At 37.4% G+C, this 27,245-nt stretch overlaps 1 protein-coding gene across 2 annotated transcripts in view; it reads left to right on the plus strand.

Moving 5' to 3' along the window:
* LOC126484026 (uncharacterized) overlaps positions 1–27,245 on the plus strand; it is a 250,502-nt gene that overhangs the window by 166,557 nt on the left and 56,700 nt on the right. Inside the window, exon 3 of one of the 2 annotated variants that reach the window (XR_007587798.1) lies at positions 11,147–11,218. The exons of the other annotated variant lie outside the window; for it this stretch is intronic. The gene's annotated coding sequence lies outside the window, so the exon portion shown is untranslated. Of the gene's footprint in view, positions 1–11,146; positions 11,219–27,245 lie in introns of those variants that run through there. 2 annotated transcript variants of the gene reach the window in all.

Genomic DNA, 27,245 nt, shown 5'->3' on the forward strand with positions numbered 1-27,245 from the left:
TAATTTTTGTTTACACCACCCTAAAATACAAAGATGGATACTTTTAGCTGAGTTGTTTTATGTATTTCAGATGGATGAAAGCTCAGTCGAGAATAATGTTGTGGGAGCTTCCACACATGATGTGATAGCGGAGAATGACATAGACTTCAGTGAAGAAACAGAATTAATAGTTGAAGTACCTTCGCCAGTAACTACATTGAGAGTAGGACAGAGTGGTGCAGCAAGAAATTCTACACCAAAAAGAAGGAAGCGGTGTGAGGAAGGGAACTATTCAAGTACTCTTCAATTAATAGCTGAAAGATTACAGACTGATAGTGATTTATTTATTTATTTCATGTTCCATAGATCCATATGGGAACATATCCCTGGATATAGAACGAGTCAGGGTTTTTAAAGATTATTGTTTGTGCACAGATACATTGATCTTATCATTAGATTAAAGAAACTGTGAAGTTTAGCCTATACCCTTACAGATTAGTTAAGATACTGGACATCTGAAAGAATATACAGTCATACATAAATTTGGGTATTGTTCTTAAGTTATACAGACGTCATATACAGACATACATAAATTTGGGTATTGTATTAAGTTACACTGTACTTACGGAATATCATTAATCAATTGTAGAGGTCACACAGTAAGGTTTAAGCTCAAACAAGAGATTCTATGAATTTTTGCTAAGAAATTCATCAATACTGTAACAAGATTCGTCTAAAAGGAACTGCTTCAGATTTTCTGTAAACTTTGGCATGTTTCCAACCAGTTCTTTAATGTGCGGTGGGAGGGCATTAAAAATCTTGGTGCCACTGTATAAAACCCCCTTCTGGACCATGCTTTTCGTTTTTAGCTCATAATGGATATCCAGTTTCCTTAGAGTGTTATAACTGTGGTATGAGCTATTGATTTTGAATAAGTTGCTATTTTTTTAAACAAAGCACATCAGGGAAAAAATATATTGGGCAGGTGTTGTAAGGATTTGTAGAGCTCTAAACAGATCCCTGAGTGCCTAGGATGTACTCCACACATAATTCTTATTGCTCGCTTCTGTGCTTTTTTTGCTAGTGGTTGATTTCCCCAAAATATTATACCATAGGCCATAAGTTGATGAAAATAGCCAAAATATGCAGTTTTTATTGTGCTCATTTCCCTAGTGTCTGAAATTATTCTTAAGGCAAATGTTGCTGAGCTTAGCCTTTTGCACAGATCTTGAATATGGTGGTGCCACTTCATTTTGCTATCTATATGCAGACCCAAGAATTTGGAGGACTCAACCTTCAAAATCTCGTGCTCACCCATTTTTAGGTTAATTTCATTAGTAACATTTGTGTTAGAAGAGAAATGAATGTAATTTGTCTTCTTTAGGTTGACTGTAAGGCCATTGGTTTCAAACCAGTTTGTCAAATCCGCAAAAGCTTTATTTGCAGCCTCATTTGACACATTCCCTGGGAGATTATTAACTGATAAAGTGGTGTCGTCAGCAAACATGAGTATTTTTCCATATTCTGTACATAGTGCTAAGTCATTTATAAATATTAGAAAGAGCAGTGGGCCCAATACTGAGCCTTTAGGCACTCCTGCAGTAATGGAGCCCCATTCTGAAGATGCCTGGGCACCATGCAGTCCTTCCATGATGACTTTCTGCTTTCTACCACACAGATAGGATTCAAGCCATGTGCCTACGGTTCCACCCATTCCTAGGGTCTTGGTTTTACTGAAGAGAATATGGTGACTTACACTGTCAAAAGCTTTTGACAGGTCACAAAATATTCCAACCGTCATCATATTATTATTTATGGCTTCCATAACATTTTCAACAAAGGCATGTATTGCATCCACGGTTGATACCCCTTTCCGAAAGCCAAACAGGCTACTGCTGAGGCTGTTGTATTTACTAAGATGCTCAACCATTCTGCTATGCATCAGTTTGTGTAGTACCTTGGAGAAAACTGAGAGTAATGAAATTGGTCGATAGTTTGTAGCCCGAGTCTTTTCTCCCTTTTTATAAATTGGTCGTATAAGCCCATATTTTAGCCTGTCGGGAAAAACACCTTCTTCCAATGACGTGTTACTAATATGGCAGAGGACTGTACTTATTTCTTTACAACAGTATTTCAGTAACTTGCTGGAAATGTTGTCAACTCCAGCAGAATTTTTACATTTTAAAGGCATAATTATTTTTTCTAATTGTATCACTGTAGTTTTTCGAAGATGCATCTCATCTATTTTGTTAGTTAAAGTGTTATGCAAGTAATCTGTAGCTTTCTTTACAGGACCCTGGCATCCCATTTGGTTGGTGACTGTTAGGAAATGATTGTTAAAGATATTAGCCACTATTTCAAAAGCATCCACTGAAAGGCTCCCAGTTCTTAAGCTAGTTACTTCTTTGGCGGATAGGCTTTTCCCCATCTCGCTTTTAATATATTTCCATATGGTTTTTATTTTGTTATTTGATTTGTTAATTTCCTTTTTTAGATACATACTTTTAGATTTCTGGATCACCTTCTTTAATACCTTAGAGTACACTTTATATTGCCCCATCACTGCTGTATTGTTAGGCTGTCTGGCTGAGGCGTACAATTCTCTTTTTATTTTACATGAAATTTTGATGCCCTGGGTAATCCATGGCTTAAATGCAGGGTTACATTGATTTTCTCTGACTCTTTTATTTGGAAATACCTCCCCAAAAGATTTGATGTTAAATTAATAAATACATTAAATTTTGTGTTGACGTTGACATCTGCTGAGTTGAATACTTCAGACCAGTCTACTAACTGTAACTTCTGCCTGTATGTCTCCATTGTTTGTTTATTTGTTGGTCTCTCATTTTTCCAGATAGCTTTCGGTTTTCTGTTAAGATTTAAATGGGGGATTGTCAGAAGTATAGCATCATGGTCTGACAGTCCATTTAGGACCTGACTGACTGTCAAGCTACTGTGCATAGACTTATCAACAAACACATTATCAATTTCCCTAGTGGGATATTCAACTACTTGCATTAGATTGTAACAGCTCATTAGTTGCTCCAGCTCCATTCTGTCATATTTCATTCAGGAAATTCACATTAAAGTCACCTAGTACTATGACTGAAATGTTTTTTCTGTACAGTTTTGGTCACATTGCTTCAGTCTGTTTGAGAAAGATCCCAAGATTCCCTGCAGGTGCTCTATAAATTGATAATATGACTACTGATACACTATTTGTTGCCAGTTCTATACCACACACTTCAAAGTGCTGCTCAATACAAAATTTGCTTACATCAAGAGTTCTAAATACTACATTATTTCTATCATAAATCACTGTTCTGCCCCTCTCCATGTTAGATCTGAAATATTAAACTTAAAACGATTTATTGCAGCAAAATAGCCATTATAGTTATACATTAGATTACAATCATTTGAGAGTGAATTACGAGGATGTATTGAGTGTCTGCATAATTCTTAGTAGTAGATTACATTCAGTGCAGGTATTATAACAGATTATCATTTGAACCATTCATTGCATAGTCTTTAATTGATCTGGTCCTCTTGTTGCATATTTCTATATGGTATCTCTCACAAGACTGTCAACATAGTGTACACTTGCAAAGGTTTGACGGTTTGTGGTATGTTGTATTTGCACAAATTTCATGGTGGAATCCGTGTACGGCGAGTCTTGTCAGTACGTGTCTCATCTCAAAATTTGCTGCTGTCCAAGTGCGGTCGATCATGACCCCGGATCCATAGAGTTCCGTTGGTACTTCCTCTCTTTTCTTGAGTAGTGATCTTAGTAGGTTCTCCGATGCTGATGTGTTGGGAAGTAAGAACCTTGTCCTAAGATCCTCTATGAGGAAAGATTCTCGGGTGAGAAGGTAGACTAATCTTGATCTTGTGGTTTTTGCTACCCCTAATGCTCTTTTGATATAGGTGCTTTTACTCTTTCCAATGTTTCTAATTTCTTTTCATTTAGGTGTATCCATATGATTTCTATCCCATAAGCCAGTATCGGTATTATGTTAGATTTGAAGAGTGCCATAGCTGTGTCTAGATTTAGTGTTCTGATGGAGCTTATTTCGTTTATCGCTCTGATGGCTTGTGTCGCTTTCTCTGTTGTGTGTTTAGTGAAGCACTTTACGGACAACTGGAGTGTTATCCCTAGAGATTTGTAATCTTTTGTGATAGACATTTGCATTCCTTGTAGTGCAATTCTTGTCTTTTTGGGATTTGCCCGCCTGGTCTGAATACCATCATTTCCGTCTTGTCGGTGTTGATTACGAGCTTGTGTTTTGTGCACCATTTTTCCGCGTCTTCTATAGTCTCCTGTAGTTTCTTTAAGTTTTCTGAGCCTCTCACAATGTTGTCCACATAGGCATATTCTTAGACATCTTCGTCTTGAGCAATTTCCATAATGTCCTTTGCTGCCAGAATGAACAGGAGCGGGCTTAGTGGGTCTCCTTGGAGTACTCCATTTGTTTGTCTTATTGATTCAGACAGGTCGAGGTTGTCAGAGATCCTTCTCTCGTTCCATTCATTTATGGAGTTAATGATCCTCGTCCAGGCGCTGTCTCTTCCCAGGGTTTCGTCCAGCATCCTTTTTACTAATGATCGATCGAGGAGGTCGAAGGCCTTTGTGAAGTTTATGAATACAGCATAATATTTTTGCTTCTTATCGATGGTTTCCCATATGTTTTTTAAAAGCAGCTCCACTGCTGTGATAGTGGATCTTTTTTCCCTGAACCCGAATTGAGATTCTGGGAGGTGGTCTTCCAAAGTGTGTCTTATTCTTCCTGTGACTAGTTTTGTGAATACATTAAAAGGGTTGTTTTCCAAGGCTATTTGTTGTGTCCTTTGGGTCGCCCTTCCCTTTGTGCATTACCCTTACTATTGATTTTCTCCACTGGCCTGGGATTTTTGCTGTTTCAATGCATGTGTTATAAAGTTTTGTCCAGGTTGGTGCTAGCAGATGGGCTGTGTCTTTAAGGTATTCGTTGTAAAGCATGTCTGGTCCTGCTGCTTTCTTCCTTTTTTGTTGATTCAATGATGTTTAGGACCTCATTTGGAGTGAGTGGGGACCAGGCTGGCATCTCTTGCGGTGTGAGCTCTTGATTTACTACCTGTGCTCCTTCTCTACCATCTTTGTTGAGAATGTCTTTGAAATGTCTTGTCCATTCTTCCATGCTTATATAGTGTGACTGTGCCTGCTTTCGGGGGCGAATTGCAATGAATGGGTCTCTCCTGGCTTCTTCAGCTAGTCTTCTTCCCTCTTCTTCCCTGTATGCCATTCTCTTCTCCCTTGTTAGTGTTTTGTAGGATCTTCTTTTCTCAGCATATGTTTGTAGTAGTGAGTGATTATCTGTGTCCGTTTTTAGTCGTGTAAAGCTTGGAGTACTTCTTTTCTTTGCTGATAACACTCTTGATCGAACCATGGTTTAGCTCTTCTCACTTTCCTGGGGGTAGTTGCTTGTTTTAAGCATTTCTCCAGTTCAAGCGCTGCCTCCTCTACATTTGAGTTGTCGATTAAGGACTCAATTTGTTCTATCTAGTCGTGGTATTCTTCCACTTTCCTTGGATCCAGTCTCCTCTCTTGCCTTCCAATCACTTTGTATGGCTATGTTCATCGGGATGTGTTTTCTTTATAGGCATGTGGTTTGCATTCCAAAGTGGGCTTATGTCCCCTTTTATGTTTCCTGTTATGAGGGCGATATCAATAGCACTTTTGCGATTATGGCAGAAGTATGTAGGGACGTTTGTGTCGTTTAGCAAGATGAGGCCTTCTTCTTGTAGTGATGCGATTACTAATTTTGTTTTGTGATTCTGTACATCCAACCAACAGTTTAGATCCCCTGCGATAAGTAAAGGGATGTCTTTCTTGCTCCGTCTTATTTGTTGGCCCAGTTCATCAGTTATGTTTATGGCCGATTCACTTGGCTGGAAGTAGGTTGCTAATATTGTGATGTGTTTTACTTCTATTAGAATGGAGTGATTTAGTTCTGTTGTCGCTATAATTGGTGCTATCTACGGTTTCAGTAAGACTGTTATTCCCCCTTGGGGTTGCCCCCTTTCTCCTTGCTTTGCCAGCATATTTATGCTATAGAATTTTGGGTGTTGCCAATGATCTGTGAGAAAAGTTTCTGTGAATATTGCTACGTCATAACCTTCGAAAAAGTCTGTTGGAGCTATGCATCCTGCGTTTTTCAATCCTTCTACATTCCATAACATTATCTTCATGTTTTTTCTCCCTTCGTTTTCTCCTAGTTTTGTCATCTCCGGTTACATCTGGTTTTGACACTCTAGTACCAGTGTGCTTCTCAGATTGTCTGCTATGTTGTGGCATTTCTGGTCTTGGGCCAGTGAAAATCCTGAGTTTCCTTTGATGATCTGAAATATTTAGATGCTAAACTGAATCTATCTAAGCACAACATCTGAATAGCACAAGTGACATGATGTAGCGGAAAAGCATCCGGACGAGACGAGATACCCTTAAGATTCTACAGTGATTATGCTAAAGAACTTGCCCCCTTTCTATCAGCAATTTATCGTAGATCGCTGGAAGAACGTAAAGTACCTAGCGACTGGAAGAAAGCGCGGGTCGTTCCCATTTTCAAGAAGGGTCATAAATCAGATGCGAATAATTATAGGCCTATTTCGCTTACGTCAATCTGTTGTAGAATAATGGAACATGTTTTGTGTTCTCGTATTATGACGTTCTTAGATAATACAAATCTCCTTCATCATAACCAACATGGATTCCGCAAACAGAGATCATGTGAAACTCAGCTCGCCCTATTTACCCAAGAAATTCACAGTGGCGTAGACACTGGCGAGCAGATTGATGCCGTATTCCTGGACTTCAGGAAGGCATTTGATACGGTTCCGCACTTACGTTTAGTGAAAAAAATACGAGCTTACGGAATATCGGACCAGGTTTGTGATTGGATTCAGGATTTCCTAGAAGAAAGAACACAACATGTCATTCTTAACGGTTCAAAATCTGCAGATGTAGAGGTAATTTCGGGAGTACCGCAGGGAAGCGTGATAGGACCTTTATTGTTTACAATATACATAAATGACTTAGTTGACAACATCGGTAGCTCCGTGAGGCTATTTGCAGATGACACGGTTGTCTACAAGAAAGTAGCAACATCAGAAGACTCGTACGTACTCCAGGAGGACCTGCAGAGGATTAATGCATGGTGCGACAGCTGGCAGCTTTCCCTAAACGTAGATAAATGTAATATAATGCGCATACATAGGGGCAGAAATCCATTCCAGTACGATTATGCCATAGGTGGTAAATCATTGGAAGCGGTAACGACCGTAAAATACTTAGGAGTTACTATCCGGAGCGATCTGAAGTGGAATGATCACATAAAACAAATAGTGGGAAAAGCAGGCGCCAGGTTGAGATTCATAGGAAGAATTCTAAGAAAATGTGACTCATCGACGAAAGAAGTAGCTTACAAAACGCTTGTTCGTCCGATTCTTGAGTATTGCTCATCAGTATGGGACCCTTACCAGGTTGGATTAATAGAAGAGATAGACATGATCCAGCGAAAAGCAGCGCGATTCGTCATGGGAACATTTAGTCAGCGCGAGAGCGTTACGGAGATGCTGAACAAGCTCCAGTGGCGGACACTTCAAGAAAGGCGTTACGCAATACGGAGAGGTTTATTATCGAAATTACGAGAGAGCACATTCTGGGAAGAGATGGGCAACATATTACTACCGCCCACATATATCTCGCGTAATGATCACAACGAAAAGATCCGAGAAATTAGAGCAAATACGGAGACTTACAAGCAGTCGTTCTTCCCACGCACAATTCGTGAATGGAACAGGGAAGGGGGGATCAGATAGTGGTACAATAAGTACCCTCCGCCACACACCGTAAGGTGGCTCGCGGAGTATAGATGTAGATGTAGATGTAGAAGCATAGTATATCTGGTTGCTTTTCTCTTTCAATGTCATTTATGTTTATTAGTAGCTGGTATAGTGAATTTTTAAGTCCTCTTAGGCCAATTTCCTGATAGAAAATTGTGAGTGGTTTAGTCTTTCTAAAATCTGCACCATTTTTAAAATTAGGCTTACTTGGTATCAGGGTATTTCACTGTGGACATGTAGGCTTACTGTTGGTTTGAGCTTCAGAACTTCTGCTATATCCTCTTCCTCTGCATTGAAGGGTACAAAAATCCTCCTGGGGCCTGGAAGTTATCTTTCTTCTTGACTGCTTCACCACTTTTATGGTCGCTGCTGGAGATTCCAATGGTTCTCTCTAGCTGGTTTGTTGAACACTCTGTATGTTGCTGGCACAGGGTACAGTATTTAAGTGAGCTGGCAAATCAGTTGAGAACGAACTGTTTTCGTAAATTAGGGTACTTAGTTCAGTCTTTTCTGTAATCAGTTCGTTTAATCTTTCACACGAATATCGCTTCCCCTCATAGTTCAAATGTAATCCATGTGCAGTATGCATGCATTTATATAATGTCCCTATATCCAAAATCGAACATTTTTCATATCTTGAACAAAGCAGTTTAATCCTTGCATTTGCTTTTCTGATCTCTTTGTTAACACACGAATGGTATGTTAAATCATGCTGATGTGGAATGGTAGCAACAAGAGTATTTTTAGATCTGTTTTGTTCTAGAAACATGGACAAGCCTTCGACACAGGTCTCAGCTTCATTAAACACCACGTCATTTGCGCCTGCTATACATTTGATAAAATCATTGTCCAGCAACATTTTGTGTTCTAAGTCTACATTTGCTACAATGTTTTTGGTTCTTGCTCCTGGCTTCACCAAGCTGCTTACTTGGCTTTTATTGTTTACACTTTGCAGGGTTTCTGCTAACTTTCTTCTGTGGCTATCAGCAAGCAAGAGAATATTGCACTTCGATTTGGATTTCCTAGTGAATTTACAGTTGTCATCGCGCAGTTTATTGGGCTTGTTTATCTTGTTAACTGTCTTCTTTCCAGTTGTCTGGACTGTTTCACTACCTTTAGTTACAGGGCTTCGATTTATGTAGCAATTTTCTTTTGTGACCTGGTTTGTTTTGATACTCACTCGCTGCTTGTTGAGTTCATTGTCCTTAGTGTGTTCATCACTATTTGTCGACAGTACTGTGAGTCTGTTTTTTTCGGCGAACACAATATCATTTACAAAGTTAGATGCATGTTTTGCACATCCTTTCCACTTCTCGAGATAATCTACAGCTCCAGTTTGCAATTTACTTACAGTATTATCGTTAGGAACATGACACATCTTCTGCAGCTCGGTATTTTCGTTTCTTAGTTGCGAAATTTCACGTCCTAGGACTTCCACTATTTTTTGTATACTAGAAATGCGTTAGTTTAATTTCGCTATTTCACTGTCACACGTCCCACAATTTCCTTTTTTTAAGGCATAACTGTAACTTTTTTTTTCACTTGATCGCTATGAATTGATTTGATTTGATTTGATTTGATTTATTGAGCACCCGTTTTATCATGTACAATGATATGGGATTTGTCATGTATTACATACAGAAAAAATATGAATAACAACATATAATGTAAAAGATATCAGTGAACAAATCTGAATTAAATATATAGGCAAAAACAATTATAGCTTACATGATATAAATTTGTAACAATATAGGACACAAATAAGTTACATATATTCTATGTATAATGGACAGCAACAAGAAACAATGATTATAACACTCTATATCGACAAATTAATTAGTTTTTGTGTCCACACAAGAGTCTACCCCACGATACAGGTTTGTATATGAGTGAATTATAAGATAGGTGAAGGCACGCTATCTTTCTGAAGAATTCATGTATTCACTAACACTGTAAAAACAATTACTAATTAACATTCTTTTGAGTTCACTTTTAAAACTGCTCAGCTTCTGAATACTTTTAATTTTTAAGGGAAGAGCACTACAGAGAATTTTCGGGTGGTATATTGCACTCTTGTTGTACTGGGCTTTCTTATGCACTTCCCTGTAAAAGTCATTACTCTGTCTTGTTGTATAGTCATGGAACTCACTGTTTAAAGAAGAAAGCTGGGGGGGGGGGGGGGGGGGGGTGAGACTTCAGAAAGCTTACGCTTTCATAGATGTAAATGGGTGGAAGAGTCATGATTTTATATTCCTAGAAAAATTCCCTACATGGATCTGTATGTGCAGCTCCTGTTATGATCCTTATCACTCGTTTTTGAATAATAAAAGAGCATTTTGCCTGACTTGAATTGCCTCAAAATATGACACAATATCGCAAAAGACTATGCATAAATGCATAATATGTACACAATACTGTTTGATCACTGCAGCAATTTTTGAGCATTCTAAATACATAGCAACATTTACTTAATTTTTTATTGAGCACATCTATATGCTTATCCCACTTTAGATGCTCATCTAACCAAATTCCTAAGAATTTTGTATTTGGCGTTTGTAGTATATTCTGTTGCCCTAGCTTCACAGCTATATTGGGCTTCAGATTATTTGACACATGTCTGTAATTCATCCATAAGGTTTTTTTCTCATTCACAAATAAACTGTTGTCCCTGAACCACTTACTTGCTTCAACTGTCGTTGTTTCAATTTTCTGTTAAGGTCAGTCTCATTCTGAGCTTTAATAAAGAGACTTGTATCATCAGCAAAAAGTACACAATCAGCTTGTGTTAAATAGTTTGGCAAGTCATTTATAAAGATCAAGAACAACAGGGGTCCCAACACCGAACCTTGGGGCACCCCATAACTAACTTCCTTATAACCAGAAAAGTATGACTTTCCATCATGAACTATTTCTACTTTCTGGCATTTGCCAGATAAGTAAGTTGCTACTGCTCATGCATGGTTTAAGTCAAAGTTTTTCGAGCAGTAGTTTATGATCAATAACATCAAAGGCCTTTGATAAATCTAAAAAGACCCCACAATTTACTTAATTATTATCAATGGAATTTAGGACAAGTTTTAGAAAGTTGTATATTCAGTTGATCTATTCTTTCAAAAGCGATTTTGTTCATTGACCAATATTCCACTTTTTTTTAGGGAATAGAGAGTCTTCCATACATAGCTCTTTCTATAATTTTTGAAAAACAAGATAACATTGATAAAGGCCTGTAGTTTTTTATGTCATAACGATCCCCATTTTTGTCTAATGGTTTTATAATTGATTGTTTCAGCTTTCTAGGGAAAGTGCCAGTACTGAAGGATGCATTAATTATATCTACAAGAAGAGGAGTAATATATCTGCTGTGTTTAATGATTTTGTCTGGAATGCCGTCCGTGCCACAGGATAATTTATTTTTTAGTTTGTTGGTAGCATTCTCTACCTCATGTACTGTTACAGGATACAAAAACATAGTTTGGGGATTCAGTGTGATGTTATGTCTGATGTCTGTACTACTTTGGGTTCGTATGAGGTTTTGAACTACACGTGTATAGTGACAGTTGAAAATATTGGCAATGTGTAATGGATCATTTATAGTTTTGTCCTCAGTTTTAATAAGTGTTGCTGTTTCTTACTTTGCTTCTTCCTAAGTTACTATTGATCACTTTCCAAACTGATTTCATTTTTTTTTGTTGCCATTATTTCTACTGATATATGAATCATTATTTAACTTTTTTGCTGCAGTAATTACTTTCTTGTATAATTTCCTATAACACTTAACACGTTGTTTCAAAGCAGGGTTTTGCCTTGCTGATTTACTTAACATTCTGTGTTACGCTGCAGATTTTCTTATGCCCTGTGTTATCCATGTGTTAATTTTGCCTTTTACTTTAATTTTCTTAAGGGGTAAAGCAATTTCAAAGTTGTGTTTGTAATCATCTAGAAATGACTCAAACTTCATGTCTGTACTATCATGTTTATCTAGATCCCAACTTGTATTTTTTAACAAGGAATTAAAAATCCTAATGTTGTCCTCATTAATACATCTCCTGTGGATGTGTTTCTCACTTGGCCTAGAGTTTTTACAGAGTACATTATTTATACTAAGTTTTAGTGCTTTATGATCCGAGAATCCAGTGTCAATCACTTCTACAACATTGTCTAGTTTTGTCAATCACTTCTACAACATTGTCTAGTTTATGTAAGTCAAGAAATATTTGGTCTATTATTGTTTCAGAGTTCTTTCCATGTCTAGTGTATTCAAAGATAGTTGGTGCTAAATTATGCGAACAAAAGACATTGCTCAGTTTTGTAACATTTAAACAGTTGAGTTTAAAGTTGACATCGAAATTTCCAAGTACAATAATGCTTTCTGTAGAATGTCTTAACTCACTAAAAAGACTTTCAACACTGTCCAAAAATTCCATAAAGTTGCCTGATGGGGAACGGTATACACACACAATAATTATTTTAAGGTCTGTAAGTTTGCAAACGCAATATTCAAATAGTTTTTCATTGTTTTTTAACTTACTGAACTTGATTTCTTTACATTCAGTTCCTAGTCTGACATAAATGCATGTTCCTCCCCCTTTAAAAGTTTCTCTACAGAAGCTACTAACCATTTCAAATCCTGTTATTATGGCAGTAAAAGCTTGATTTTATTTTAGCCAATGTTCACATACACATAAAACTGAAACATCCTTTAGTTCATCAAGCAATAGTACTTCTAATTCTGGAATCTTACTAATTATACCCTGTACATTTTGATACAAAACTACTAATTTTTTATGCTTAGCATCTGTTGCAGTGCTCACCGCATTGGCTGATTGCTGCCCGCCTCCAATAAAAAATCTTTGAGATGGCCTGGTGGTGACATTCTTCTTTTGCTTAAGGGGCAGGTGGTTGTCATTGCTTCTGCTGGTTTAGTTGGTACTGTTGTTGAACCTGTCAGTGAAGTAAGTTGATCTGCTTCTACTGAAGACAGTGATTGTAGTACTGGAGAAGATTCTGTAGACTGGGCTACTGGAGGCAGAAGAATAATGGGCTCACTTTCCGTACTAGGTACTATTGTTGAAGCTGCCAGCAGTGTAGGCTGATCTGCTTCTGTTGGAGATGGTGATTGTTGTCCTACACACGATGCTGTAGACTGGGTTACTGGAGGTGGAAGAATAATGGGCTCGCTTTTCTTGCATCTGCCTAGTGAACAAAGGAAGTCTCAGATTTTTTGTCCTAATAGAATCTTTCCCCTGTTGTTTAAATGCAGGCCATGTTGGGTATAATGTTCTCTCTCCAGTGAATCTACACTCATGAAATGTGAGTTCTGGAATGCTTTGCATATCTTCTTGAACTGTCTGTTAGCCTTCATGATTTCTTTATTTACAATAGAAGTAATCATAAGATCGTGTCTATGGGGAATACCAATGACAATTACAGGAGTTGTAGCAAAGCTCAAAAATTTCTTTCAAATTGTTAGTGGATTTGTAAAGTTCATTCCTGTAGACATCATTAACTCCACCTATTATAATTGTACACTGAGTTGTGCTGGAGCGATTTCCGACTTTTATGTTTGTTGTGATTTCAGACATGGGTGCCCTCGGTTTTACATTGGTGGTTGCATTTACACGATAAAATTTCAACAAGACCACGTCCGTGGCTGTCAGAATATATACACACATTTGATTCAGAAATCTGCGAATGTAACACTGTATTAATTTGCGCATGTTCCTTTGTGTGGTTTACAGTACCGGTAGGCCTACCTGTAGTTATTTCACTCCGCATATTTATCGCTGTGTTTACAGCTGTATGAAACACATTTTTACACTGTTTCTGACGCACTGCATTAGACATAACGAATTCTTCCCCGTACGTAGTTTTACCTGTACTCACACCTGCCTCAAGTGCACTGAGACGTACGTTTATTGTTGTGTGAAGCATGTTTTCACACTGTTTATGATGCACTGGATTAGTTGTAACATATTCACTACTGTTATAGTCGTTAATACTATCCGAGTTGCTAAGAAGGCTTCTCATCATTTTCTTAAGTAGATTTGTGTACTGTTCGCACATTTCCACATCACACTGTAGAGAACATAATACACTTTTGTCTTGTCCATCGGCAAACATTTTGGCTGGAGTCTGTAGGCCGTTACACATTGTTACCCTGCACTCACAACTTGGATTATTAAAGTTAGTAACACCAAAACATTCTGTATGGTACCATTTTTGCAATGTAGAACAAATTTTTATTCCTTTATGTACTATTTCACTACATAATACACACTTTATAGACACAACGCAATTAATTTTCATGGAGCGATTCGTTAGTCCTACTATACCAGATGCCATGTTGATCACACACTAGACACCATCTTGCACTCTGAACCAGCACAACTGATGATGATGATGCTGACACATTTGTGAAATATTTGGCTACTGAGATGAAGGCCATTAGAAGCCATGAAACAGGAATGTTAGTTAAACAGCAAATTCTCCAACTCGTGTATGAGCTATTGTCAGTCAATAAATGATGCATGAATTCTAGTTGTTGTTCTTTTGTTTATCTACTGATTCTTTAATGGAACCCACGGAGAATCTATGAGCTGTTGTCAGTCAATAAATGATGCGTGAATTCTAGTTGTTGTTTTTTTGTTTATCTACTCATTCTTTAATGGAACCCACAGAGAATCTATTTTCTTATCAACTATAGAGATCTGAGTGTAGCTTATTCATGTGATGTGTGGCTTATCAAAATACTGCCAGCAGCAGCAGTTATGTACCTTTTTGCTTCCAAATCACCTTCATACTGATGGGATTTAATAACTATGGTAAGGCGTGGGTAGTATTAGTCATAATTTCTTGTATTTTTCCATCATTTGTGTGAGGATTTGTGTACCATAACTATGGGACTAAACTTTTAAAAGCTCACTAGTGAAAGTTGTAAAAGTAGCTGCACGATTCATGTGTACATTGAACACTACTGCTGGCAGTGTATGTTTTGAAAAGTAAATCAGTGTAAAAGTTAAAGCATGGCTCCACAGTTTGTGTGTACTTACACCACAACTCCCATTTTTAGTGTAGAATTTTGAAAGGTAGGTAGGTTAATTTTTTAGTTATCATTTGGGAATGGCAGTGTGAGTATAGTTGTTACACATTTCAAATCCACATTCTCAGCACAGATTTTTTCAAAGTCATAAGTGATTATTGTAGAGTTCAGCCTCAATATTTTCTGTTACTCATTTTATACATGAGTATCATCAGTTCTTAGAGGCAGTGTACAACCTTGAGGTTTTGTCATCTTCATAACCAGAAGCAACAACAAATGATTAATAACGCAACAGTAAATAATTGATAATACAATTCATACAAAAAAAATGATAAACGTAATTTAATAAAGTAAATAGTGATGGAAAAATTTTAGGCCTATAATAGGCTTCAAGTTCACCTAAAAGTAATTCTCACAAAGAATAATGAAAACTGTCATAGGGGTTGTTAGGCAACACCTCCTAATTGCCAAGAAAAGTTAACACTACTGAGCTGCTACTTTTATCTTATATTCCAAATGAAGTGGGTGTAACTTTAACCCAAAACAGATACTGGTTAGTTAGTTTCTTGTTCCACAGATCATTTGCACGAGAAATTGTAGCGACACAGAAAAAGTCATTTTTACATACACATTGTAAATTAGTTTTGAAATATGGCTATATGCTGGACATTTATAAAGATTGTTTAAAACAAAAAGGTAATTCCTGCCCACCACCTTTTATACATTACAGTAATAGAAATTCTTCTAGAGAATAGGAGTTGTGAAGGAGAAACTTAAGTTTGCTTTCAAATTTTACTTTGCTGTTGGACATTTTATATTACTGGGTAAGTCATCAGTTTTTGTCGCAGCCTTGTGCAAAACTTCTTTCTGCTAAAGACAACCTTAAAATCAAGTAATGAATGTCAGTTTTCCTTCTGGTATTGTAATTTTGTACATCGTTGTTCCTATTGAACTGCAGCAGCTTGCAATAAATTTCACAAGGAAATATACTATGCAGGAATAGTTAGTTCCACTCCTTAATGCTCACAAGAACATATTGGGTGCACCAGGTATTACTCTTACAGCACATTTTTGAGCCGTGAGTGACCCCAAAGCATTATTCCATGACAACTTACTGATTTAATATGATGATCTCAGTAAACTGGTAAAACTGAAAGTTATTAATGTATACGTTATTGTTAACCAGTATCTGCATACCACAGTTCAACAGTTTTTGAAGAGTAATTCACTGTTTCTGGTAAATTATTTGTGTGGATCAGGAATAAGACAGAAAAGTACTACCAAACCTTGGAAAAATCTTAGAGAATAGCATCAGGAGTATTTGTGCTGTTTGGTTCTAACAGAACACAGTTCATGAGCTCATATATTTCTCCAGTCTATTTCATGGAATACATCGCTTTAGCATTTCCTAATATTGTCAGGAGTGTTATGGTAGGGAACAAACCAATGTTGGATCGGTAACTATGTGCCTTAGATCAGTACTATTAGAGACTGAGTAAATATTGAAATTACCACAAATTATGATGTAACAGTTAATTATATTTACTCTTCTGTATAATTGTGAGCAATAAGCACAACTTCATAATAATTGCTGTAAGTCTTTGTTGTTATGGAAAACTAAAATTTTTTCCCAACTGGGCACTGGTGTATTATGTACAACTTCTGTAAACAATAGATGTTGAGTACAAATTGCAGAACAGAAATATGGATGATTTACAAAAAAATGTTTCTCCCATAACAGATATAAAATACATAAAAATTAATGACATATAAATGTGTACTGTTTTCCAAAGTTCTACTTTCATCACCGCCTCCCAGCATCAACAGCCTCTTCTTGCCATAGGACAGCACCTATGGAGTTGAAATACATCTTGAAGTCATCTCTGGCTTTCAATGCATCTGCAGCTGCATGTTGTACTGGTTGTTACCTATCTCATTTCTTCACAACTGAGCAATTGTGGAATCTTACGCGGTATATTGTGGTAGGACCACACTCTCACCACGTGTCTTTGAATGAGAATAATACGAGTAGTTCCAGCACAGTTTCAGCAAGACTTATTTATTAGCAGCTACTGAAAGATTACACACTGCAGGTCTCGTTTGTCTAGGGGTTTTCAAAGTTTTGTCTGCAAAATAATTACTCCAACAAGCATGGCCTGGGTTTTCTTCTTGTTTGAAATAAACACTACCGGATCCGAAATACTTTCAACTGAAAATTATGTTTATTCGTACTTTTTGTTTAGTAACTGCAACATTTTCAATATGAACATTGATACTCTAAATGCATTATATTGTACTGGTCACATAAACACGTCCATCTCCCTCCAATACCGACAAAGAAGTGGCGGGCAAGCCAACATGTGCCTGGAAGTTGCAAACATTCCTGCATTCGTTTGGTCTACTGACCTTAATAAACTCCAAAGATACATATAAATAAATACATATAAATATACAACATTTAACATCTCAAACGAATCCATTATTTATCCTAAAAGAAAATATTCATAATTAAATAAATTAAACACATTTTATGGCAACATAATGAAGTTGCCTTAACTCTTTACTGTGGGCATCGTACTTTTCGCATGAGATGAACTTTATCTCCGACAGTTAATTACATTACAATGTCTTCCATGTTGTCTTGGAATTCCTTCCACCCTTGAGTCCATAGATATGTTATGTATGTCTCCTGGCACATACCATCTGGGATTTTGCACAAAAATAAAATTGTGCAGAACACAGCAAGTTATGATGATTGTGTCAGCCTTATTCAGAGATAAACGAATTGGGTTTAGTAGAATTCCAAGTTTTTTTGACATCATGCCAAAAGCATTCTCCACTACTCTCCGGGCTCTGCTTAATCCGTAATTAAACGCCTTCTTCTCTTTCAACAACCCTCTCACTGGATAGGGTTTCATCATATATGGTTTGAGAGCAACAGCGTCTGCCACAAATACACATGGCAGCAGGTCAGGCCCTTCGAAACACTTCACTTTCACAGGAGGAGGCAAATTCATGTTATTGCTCTGTAAGGCCTCTGATAGTTTGTTTTGGTTAAAAATTGCCCCATCATTAACTCTACCATTGGCACCAATGTTTGTACATAAGAACCCAATAATGGGCATCAACGATCGTCAGGAGTACAATGCTGTTGTGGCCTTTATAATCTCTGAAGTAGGCGCCTACTGCTCTTGGTGCACGGAAGCTTACCTTTTTACCATCAACTGCACCTATGCAATGGGGGAGTTGCCACAGCTAATTGAATGAGTGCACTACTTGATTCCACTCGTTAGCTGTTTGGTATCTGAAACAGTATATTTACATTGCACATTAGTATCATTAGTGGACATCTTGTAAACTCCCATCTTAGAATCCAGATAGGTAATGCAAACTGTAAATTTTTAAATTACTCAAAAAAGAAACACAGTTCTCAACACCAGATAAAGTGATTCAGTCTACTGAGAACAGTTGTAACATGCAGCATCAAACACAACATGATGTTCCCTTTCATTAAAGTCATTCACTTTATAGCTACTATTCTTCTCCAAAATATGAAGTCTATGACAAATAAGTACACCTGCTCCACACTGATCTACAGTCCTTGCACAGCTTATAAGTGGTACGCATTAGAGACCACTGGTATGGACACAAATACAGCATGTAGTGCTGTCATCATACAAATGTGCAAGTTCCTACTGTAGATGTAGCTGCCTTAAAGGGGGAGGGGGGGAAAGAGACGTGGCACACATTTTGAAGCTGTAGAAGATCTGATCGCGTATAGCACTGATAAACGGTCGAATTATTTATTTATTTATTCATCCGTAAACAAATTTCTTTGTATGGATGTCATCATTATAAATACATATGTACATTATTTTGTCACATAAGATAATGAAATACAAGCTATATATAATAAATTCACAATATATATATGAATTTATCATTGAATTACATAATGCAGAAGAATCTGCTTCAATCAAAAGAAATAGATCACAAACTCCTCTAATACCTGTATGGGTAAATTACAATCTAGAATGCCCACTTTATAATTGATTAACCTGATTATTTATTTATGCTGCATGAATGCTCTAATTGAGTAAAAACTATTTAAAAAAATATTCTTTAAGGAATGCTTTAAATTTACAGAGTTCCTTTTTGTTTTTGATTTCTTTTGGCAATTTATTGTATATCTTGACATCTTGGTGAAACATAGTGGTTTGGGTTTTAGTTTTATTCATTCTGTCTAGGTATGAGCAATTACTGTTTCTGGTTTGGTGATCATGTATGCAGCTGTTTGCTAAATATTGCTCAATATATTTGCGAATAAAAACTGTAGTTTGCAAGATATATTCACTTGGGATTGTCAGAATACCCCATTTTTTTAAAACAGCTCACTGCAGTGTGCTCTTTTGTGACTCTTGTTCATTATTCTGATAGCTCATTTTTGCACTCTGAACACATATTTCACATTTTGGGCATTTGTACGCCAGAATGTTATGCCGTAACTTATTATAGAATGTATGTGTGCAAAGTATGTCATTCTCTGGCATGAACTATTGCACACAGTGACTAATATTCGTAAGGCATAGTATGCTGTGCTAATTTTTTTCCCAAGCATCCTAATATGTTCATCCCATTTTATTTGTTGATCAACATACCTACGCAAAATTTTGTGCAGGCTACACACTCTATGGTTTCATTTTGAACTTTAATAACATAAACTTCTATATAAAGAAAAAACCAAATATGACAAAACTTAGTCTTTTTTACATTAAGGGTTACTTTGTTGTTATTCGACCAGTTGTGAACTGCCATAAGTGCCTTTTCAGCTTTTACATTTAACATTTCTGGCGTCCTGTCTGTAATTATTATATTGCTGTTATCAGCAAATAACACTGTTTCACCTTGCGTTACCCACTGTGGGAAGTCATTAATATAAATAAGAAATGGTACTGGGCCTAACACATTCCCTTGAGGTACTCCAATGTTCAAATATTCTTCATCTGAAAGATGTTTCAGTGGCTTCCACACTGTTTTTATTTTAATGAAATTGATGTGTCCAGGCAGATATGTTGGTTCAAAGATGAATGTACTTACTTAGTAAAAGCACTAATTTCAACTATTTAAGAAAACTAATTGAATAGTTGATTATTCCCTTCTCCATTTAAGTGAAAACTATGACTTGTCAATTCATGAAGTATCTTCCCTCATCAGAGTTTATGGATAGGTTTTTATGAATTTTGACAATTTCGAATACCTAACTCTCTCTGCTCACAGTGTTGATTAATCATTTTGATCTTGTTTTTGTTCACATATTCTCTGTGAAATCTTTTAGGAATTTGTGTAACATTACATTTGTGTTAATACGAAACTGGAGAACACTTGGTTATGATGCAATTCTTCACTATTGTGTGACACCTCCATTAATATAGTAGTCCCACTGTGTCAAGCATTCCGCTAATTTATGAATTCTACATGGATTGAATAAAAAGTAGTGGCAACACTGTTGTAATTTATACCACACTTTATTGGCTGGCATTCACTGTGTTACAGGCCCTCAATATAATCACCTCACATCTATTCATTTTCCCCCACATACATAGAAGAGAAGACATCATCTGTGGCATAGGGTGGTCCTTAAGAGATAATGCCAGAGTTGGATGCACAAAATGGTCTATGGTATCTTCTGTAGTAGCATGTGCCATGAGAAGGTACTTTCATTTCGGTGAACACGTTGCATGGACTCGTATTGTGTGAATACGGTGATGTTCCAGCATCTCCTACCCCCAGATATGCATGAGCTCCTGCACGGGGTTCACCATGTGAAATCGTGAATTGTTCATGAAAAATGATGAAATGCAATGCCAGAAGGTGCCATCACTTTCGTCTCGGTGCAGGACAAAGGTGATGTAACAATAAATTACAGCAGTAGGGTGCAGTGACTGTCCGCCCTGCAGTACAATGTGATGCTGGATTAACTCATGGAAATCATAAGCCACAATAACCATCATTTTGTTACAAGCTGGTTGACGGCACATGTTCTGTGAGTGAGGAAAATCAGTGTGTTTGCAGTTACTGTGTTGACAAACTGCCTATTGGCTTCTGTCTCGGGTTCTTCGGCCGACGTTCATCTAATGATTTTTCTGACGTTTCGCGAGCACTGAGTGGCTGGCATTGTCAAAGCTTCACCCTCCATTGCCGGTGGTGAACTGGACCCGAGCTCGCGGGCGCAGACTATATGTACCTGGCGCGCCAACGTCAGAGGGCTTCTCCGCGGTCATTTCCGGTGCGGTTCTCCTCTTGCTACCTCCGACGGTCGTTCGCTGCAGTACGGGAAGCCATGATCCATTGACCTTAAGGCTTTCCTCTTTCTTGTTCAAACTGTTCGCGTGTTTCTCTATTTCTACAGCTTCTCTGAAGATTCTCTCTTAGATCGGCGAAGGAGAAAAGAGACCCACTTGCAATGTCGGGAATATATCGTATACCATGCACATGCGGAAAAGTTTGTCGGAATGAGTGGACGATCCATCAACACCAGGATCAAAGAGCATAAGCGACATTGCAGGTTGGGGCAGGTGGAGAAATCGGCCGTGGCAGAGCACGCACTGAATGAGACCGACCACGTAATAAAATTCGCCGACACGGAAGTTCTGGCTGTAGAGAAGCACTATCACACGCGCTTGTTCAGAGAAGCTGTAGAACTACAAAAACACGTGAACAGTTTGAACAAGAAAGAGGAAAGCCTTAAGGTCAACGTATCCTGGTTTCCCGTACTGCAGCGAATGACCGTCGTAGGTAGCAAGAGGAGAACCGTACCGGAAATTACCGCGGAGAAGCCCTCGGACGTTGGCGCGCCAGGTACATATAGTCTGCGCCCGCGAGCTCGGCTCCAGTTCACCACCGGCAATGGAGGGTGAAGCTTTGACAATGCCAGCCACTCGTGCTGGTGAAACGTCAGAAAAATCATTAGATGAACATCGGCCGAAGAACCCGAGACAGAAGCCAATAGGCAGTTTGTCAACAAGTGGCCACGAAAGACTCAACAATTTTGAGTTACTGTGTTTATCTGGAATGACATCCATGCCATCAGAAGACGCTTGCACCCAGACTACATGCCACCTCTGTCTTTGTCCACACACGCTTGAGTTGGCCTCACATACTTTCAGACAGTACACACTGCAGTTGACTCAAAAGCAACCATCAGTGTTCTCTGCACTACTTTAACTGATTTTCTGCTATCAACTAAATATAGCACGCATACCATATTGGACTTAATCCTTTATGTTATGGCAATGTTTCCACTACTTTTTCCCCCCTAGTGTTAATAACTTCATGGTGTGGAGAATTTTGCTTAATACAGCTCCGAATCTCATGATTTGATTCGATTTTTTTTTTCTCCAGATGTTACTACAATACCTACCTTGTCTATCACTCACTGTATATTTCTATAACATATTTTTTTGGCATGTAGCTTTTATGATGTGATTAGATGATCTATATTGTGGCACACCACAGGTATCTTTAAACACAGTTTCTTGTGCTATTTTGTTTTCTTTGATTGATAAACAATGCCTTTGTGTTTCACTGCCTTTTTGCTGTCTGTAAGTACACTTACTTGTTCTGTAGGCTTTTTCCTGGATGGCATTGCCACCACTTACATAACGAGAACATGAGATTGTCTTTGATGGTAGTATTAATTTACCTTCGTTCAATGCCATTCTCATTGTACTTCACTTTTCTCTGAGTCTGTGTCTACTTTGTTTTTGTACTAAGTTATTGATTCTCATTGGTAGTGTATGTCTGCCCTGTTGGAAGCATTAATTATCTCATCTTTCACTGCTGAGTCTGTTGCGAGACTTCCATGTCATGGCACCACAATGCAGTTCTTAAATGTCAGTCATATAGACAAACATTTGCAGTTAACTACTTTAAAAACTCACATGTAACACAGACATTCTTTATCTCCACCTTTACCAGACTCTTACCTTATAATAAGTGGAAATTTATATCAGTTTGTGAGAGCTGTGAATAAGTTACAATTTTACTCTGCTGAATCTTGAAAAATATATCTCTTCAAATTAACATTTTTGCTACCTGAAACGTTGTTCTACTCAGTTCAACATCTGTAATTCTAATGGCCTGCTGACATCAAAGGTCTATACTGTTTCACTACTTGTTGAAATATCTCTGAACACTACATACCAATCCCTTCCTTGAAATATCTGCATCTGTCATCCACTCAACAGCCTTTTCCAACCGTCTCCTTATCAATGGCTTGGTCTTCCTAAATCTTTTCAGCTTCACCCCTAACCCAATCCTAAGAAACATGTTGCTGATTTTTGATAGCTTCTTGTTGTTCAAATTCTTCATGTGTGCAACCATACTATCCATAGTTGCTTTGCAATATAAAAGGTATTTAAAATCTGTATTCGCAGCTTCTTTGGATATCAATGAAAATAACAGTTTCTTGGAAATAGAATGTAATTGGATAGATAAAATATCTACACATCAAATGGGAGCAGGGGAACACATATGTAAACAGTATCACAGTTTGCAAGCTTTCAGAGTCAATGTCTCCTTCTTGTGGCAGAAGGGTTAAATGGGAAGAGAGAGGGATGAAGGATTAGGACTGGCGAGATTTAGGAAAAGGGATAGAGTTCAGAAAATTTGTGAAAAATCCGGGTCGGGGGAGACTTACTGAATGGGATGAGAAGAAAAGACTGAGTGGGTGACTTTTCCAAACTCTATCCCTTCTCCTAAACCTCCTTTTCCTTCACCCCTCTCCCTTCCTCTTGAACCCTTCTGCCAGAAAAAGGATCCACTGGCTGTCCTTTTACTGCATTGAAAAAGGAGTACTCTGAAAGCTAGCGAGTTTCCTTACTTTCTGTATGTGCCTATCAATAATTCAGAGCTTTCATTTCATTTCATATTATTATCTTCCTGTAAATCATTTACATGATGTAGGAATTGTCACAACAAAGTTATCGTACTAGTACAAGTACTACAGACATAATAATGGAATATCACTTTCAAGGCATTTTTTTAAAGTACAAATTTAGACATATAAATAAGTTCTCGAGATACGGGATAGCACTCGCCCCAGTTGTACGGACGACTTTGCTAGCGACTACACTGACGAGACCTCGCTCCTTGGCCGAGCAGATAGTTAGAATAGCCTTCAGCTAAGTCCATCGCTACGACCTAGCAAGGCGCCATTAGCCTTAGATAGCTTGTATCTAAAGAGTCTCACTTGTATCGCCACAATCTCCAGATGTACAACAAGGATGGATTAAAGTTAAGTATTCCAGAAGCTACGTACTTTTCTTTATAGCATTCATTACGTATCCTGTTTCAGACCTCACGCCATCCTGCGTGAGCTTATAGCGTGCATTGCGGTCGCCTCAAAACACACTGTGTCGGCACTTCTGTCGACACATCAGTTTCCTTCATGTACACTGGCAGAGCATTGTAGTGTTTTATTCCAAAATAACTTACATGCTTTTGGGTTTGTGTTGTCCTTACCCTTTCTACATACAAATTCTTACGAGTTCTAGTATTATAATTATGGCAGTCCTCATTTGTACGTAGATTTTTCATATGTGCTCTTGTACACAGAATGCTTTTAAAAATATACAGTGATGGTATTGTGAGTATTTGCAGTTCTTTGAAAAGGGGCCTACAATGAGTTCTTGGAGAGTTACGTGTTATGATTCGTATAGCTCTTTTCTGAACTTTGAAGATATCTGTTAAGCTTGATTTAGTTTTACCCCAGAACACTATGCTGTAAGACACGATGGACTGAAAGTAAGCAAAATACACTAGTCTAGTACAGTCTGTGCTGCATACTCTAGATAATATCCTCAATGCAAAACATGCCGAATTGAGCCTGTGGGATAAGTACTTGAGATGGTCTTTCCAGCTTAAGTTTTGATCAGTGTGCATGCCCAAAAACTTTGTGGATTGTACACTCCCTATCTTCTTATCCATTAGTTTTAACTGGAGGTCCATATCTTGAGATGCTTTGCCACACTGTATATAATTTATTTTACTTAGATTAAGTGTAACTCATTAGCATTAAACGGTTGTTGCATATATTTCAGGACTATATCAGTTGTGGTGGTTAATGATTTTTTATCATCACTTATAATTATGCTAGTGTCGTCTGCGAACAACATTACTTTGGTAGAAATATTACGATTTTTTTATGTCATTTATAAAGCAAGAATAATAAGCGACCAAGAACACTGCCCTGTGGGACACGTATTTCCAATTTCTTTGCATCTGAGACCCACTTGATTTTCTGATTTTTATGTTCTGCGATGATTTCTACCACCTGAGTTCTATCTTTAAGGTAAGATTCAAACCACTGCTTCATAACTTCCCTTACACCTATTGCCTCCATCTTGTTTAACATAATTTTGTGATTTACTGTATCAAAAGCTTTAGATAAATCTAAGTTAATTCCCACTACACATTCTTTAGTGTCGAGACTCCTGACAATCTCTTTGGTATAGGCATGGATAGCTGATTCTGTGCTGTGGCCCGAGCGAAAGCCATGTTGATTGCAGTTCAGAAGTTTGTGAGCATCTAAGTAATCAATGAGTCTGGTTTTCATTAATTTCTCTAGAATTTTTGAAAATGATTGGAGAAGGGATTTTGGTCTATAATTTTCTACTTTGTATGGATCTCCTTTTTTAAACAGAGGTCTAACCTTAGAGATTTTCAACCTCTCAGGAAACACACGTTCGCTGAAAGACAAATGGGCAATATGTACCAGGGGCTTTCTAATTTGTTGGGCAACTTTTTTTATTATTGACACAGGCACTTCATCCATACCTGCAGACACATTTGATTTTAGACTCTTTATCACCTTTAATATTTCATTATCATTTGTGGGAGTTAATAACATACTACTGTCTACTTTTGGAGCTGTTAATTTCTCATGTTTAGTAAAGTTTTTACTTAATGACACTGGTACACTTAAAAAGTAATTATTAATGCAATTTGCCAGAGGTTCATCTTTTAATTCAATATTTTCACTATTTTTGAGTACTATTTCCTGATCCTTGAGGCCCTTACCTGTTTCCCTTTTCACAATTTCCCAAATAGTTTTTGATTTATTGCCTGATTTTCTTATTAATTTATCATTACTCAGTAATTTTGCTTTTGTAATTACTTTTCTATATATATTTTTTGTAATTTGTTACATGTTCTTTAAACTTGGGGTCAGTCCAACTTTTCAGTCTATAGTTAAGCGTTTTCATGGTCCTGGAGGAATTTCTACTACCTGTTGTGATCCAGGAGTTAGCATGTGTATGCCCATGTGTGTTTGTTTTGACAAGTTTCTTAGGAAAACACATTTCAAAATTCAACATAAACAGGGAAGAAAAAACATTATATGCAGTGTTTGTGCTAGTTGTAACAGTACTTCTGCCCATGATTGGTTAGTCAGTGTATTTATGAAGTGACTGCAACTATTTGTGGAGAAGGTTCTTTTGTACATTTGGTATGAACTATTTTTGGTCACAGGGGCTATGGGAAATTTAAGGATGAGTGCATTGTGATCAGATATTCCTAGATCAACATTTATTACATCTATATCTATGGCATCTGTATTTGTGAAGATATTATCTATGAGACTTTTTGAAGAGTTTGTTATTCTTGTAGGGTTAGTTATATGTGGATACAAATTGAAGCTCTGTAAAACATTCAGGAACTGATCTTTGCATATACCTTCAGTCAATAAGTTGACATTAAAATCTCCACTTATAATTATTGTTGATTTTTTTATGATGTAATATTTTGAGCAATGCCTCTAACTTATTTCTAAAAATTTCAGGATCACCACATAGTGATCTGTACACTGACATTATTATTAATTTACTCTTTTGCATATTCAACTGTATTGCTGCAGCCTCAAAATGTTTTTCTTCACTCAAGGATTCAGTTACAGTCATATTTTTAACCTTTACTCCTGGTTTTACATAAATGCAAACACCACCGTGTCTTGTTTCCTTCCTGCAATAATGACTTACTAATTTGTATGGGGAAATGCAAATATTTTCTAGTTCATAACTCATGCACCAATGTTCTTGAATGCAAATACAATCTATACTAGCTTCACTGGCTGCAATCTCAAGTTCTAATATTTTATTTTTAATGCATTGTATGTTAAGGCTCATTATTTTTAAATTACTGAAATTAGATTGAGAGGAGTTTGTACTTATGTTTCCCAATGTTACCGGCTGTTCCTTGCTGAGGCTGGGTACCAAAAATCCTTAAGAATTACACGTTTCCTGCTCCTTGTATTTCTTACCCCTGGACGTGCCACCATACTTTTTGTATCTGT

This window comes from Schistocerca serialis, chromosome 6, assembly GCF_023864345.2.
Source record: "Schistocerca serialis cubense isolate TAMUIC-IGC-003099 chromosome 6, iqSchSeri2.2, whole genome shotgun sequence".
In the NCBI taxonomy this organism is placed as follows: domain Eukaryota; kingdom Metazoa; phylum Arthropoda; class Insecta; order Orthoptera; family Acrididae; genus Schistocerca; species Schistocerca serialis.